This window comes from Cryptomeria japonica, unplaced genomic scaffold, assembly GCF_030272615.1.
Source record: "Cryptomeria japonica unplaced genomic scaffold, Sugi_1.0 HiC_scaffold_26, whole genome shotgun sequence".
Lineage (NCBI taxonomy): Eukaryota > Viridiplantae > Streptophyta > Pinopsida > Cupressales > Cupressaceae > Cryptomeria > Cryptomeria japonica.
In genome coordinates, this window is record NW_026728848.1 from 182501 (window position 1) to 184747 (window position 2247).

Sequence of the window (2247 nt, forward strand, 5' to 3'; positions counted from 1 at the left end):
AGACGAAGAAGCAACCTTCAGTGCAAACGTAGCACTCTTTTGTGCAACCGCCCAAACAACGCCCCCTCTACCCTCTGTCGAAACACTCGGCATTGCTGCTCCCTAAGGTGAGCTTCTCCTCATAGGCAATTCCGCTCTTATCCGGTCACGTTTGTGTGCCCGAATTTCGCAAGGCAACCTCCATGGGACATGGAAAAGACTCGAGAAGAGAGCTCGCTCACGGGAGAGAGAAGCCAAGGAGACCACGAGAGTGCTGAGAGTGGGACAGCGCTGAATAGGCGGGAGAAGCCTGCGCGTATAAACGGAGATATATATCCAATTGCAACGAAGGAACGTGCCAAAGATCGAGAACAATGGCAGAAATGCTAGTAACGTGCACTTCGGGACCAACGCATCACCGGAAGACAACCGCCAAACATCGAAAGAGTCGCGATGCTCCGCAACCTACGTGCAAAGCGGTCGCACACCGGGTAAGGGAGTGACAGCCCCAAGCATAGCTGGGCGAGGCGCTCACTCCGCTCTTTAATATCTCGTTAATACCGCCAAGGAAATGGCACAAGCACACACACACAAGCATCCTCGGAAGAGGACAGTTCGAGTGACAGGTCAAATCCAAGAGTTCCGAAGACTACCTCCAGGAACAATCGGGAACAAGACCGATTACAAGTCGTCGAGTCTGTTACTGGGCGAACACGAGATGCGCACAGGAAATCGATCAGCCCTCACAATGGCCCAAGGCCAGAGATCGGACTGCTACGATTTACCCCAACAATCATCGTGCCACTCTTCGCAGAGAGGTGATAGACGCCAACGAGCCCGCGCATAGCAATCGAGGTGTAAAAAGGGCGTTGAAGGCAGGAAGCCTGGACGAAAGAGGCTACGAGGTCACCTCGAAGCGGTCTAAGAATCGGGCGCACTTGGGGCGACTACCAGTGCCAACCCCTTATCCCGCGGTGCGTCCGACACACAGAAATTTCCAAGGCGGCCAAGGAGCCTCCCCGCATAGCAATCGGGGTGTGAGGTTACGGATGCAGCATTGATAGCAATCGAGGTGTGAGGCGAAGGATGCAGAAGTGAGAGCCGAGGGATGTAGCAGAGATAGCAATCGGGGTGTGTGATGCAGAAGAGATAGCAATCGAGGTGTGCGGTGGGAAGGGCCCAGCAGCCAGAATGCATGAAGCGACGGATGAAGCAGTGATGACAACCGGGCTGTGAGGAGAGGAGGGATGCAGCCAAGAAAGCAATCAGGGCTCGAGGCAAGGGATGCATCAAGGATAGCAATCATGTTGTGAGGCGAGATTCCAAAGGCTAAACGTGAGAGGCTGCAGGGTCGACTCAGAGAGGTCTATGCATGTGAGAGGCTGAAAGCAAGGTCGACTCGGAGCGGTCTATGCATCGGGCGCGCTTGGGGCGACTACCAGTGCCAACCCCTTATCCCGCGACGCGTCCGACAAAGAGAACGTTCCAAGGCGGCAGAGGAGGTTACCAGCCGAAGGATGCAGTAGCAATAACAGGTATAGTTCCGCGGCGGCCGAGAAGACTCACCGCATAGGAATCGGGATGCGAGGCGAGGGATGCGGCGGGAAGGCCCCGACGGCTAAACGGAAGAGGCTGCAGGGCCGCCTCGGAATGGTCCAAGCATCGGATGCGATTGGGACGACTACCAGTGCCAACCCCTTATCCCGCGATGCGTCCGATACACAGATAGTTCCAAGGCGGCCGAGGAGCCTCACCGCATATCAATCGGGGTGCGAGGCGAGGGATGGGGCGGGAAGGCCCCAACGGCTAGACGGAAGAGGCTTCAGGGCCACCTCGGAATGGTCCAAGCATCGGACGCGCTTGGGGCGACTGCCAGTGCCAACCCCTTATCCCGCGATGCGTCCGATACACAGATGGTTCCAAGGCGGCCGAGGAGCCTCACCGCATAGCAATCGGGGGTGCGAGGCGAGGGATGGGGCGGGAAGGCCCCAACGGCTAGACGGAAGAGGCTTCAGGGCCGCCTAGGAATGGTCCAAGCATCGGACACGCTTGGGGCGACTACCAGTGACAGCCCCCTATCCCGCGATGCGTCCGATACGAAGATGGTTCCAAGGCGGCCGAGGAGCCTCACCGCATAGCAATCGGGGTGCGAGGTGGGGGATGCGGCGAGATGGCCCCAACGGCTAGACGGAAGAGGCCACAGGGCCGCGTCGGAATAGTCCAAGCATCGGACGCGCTTGGGGCGACTACCAGTGACAACCCCTTATC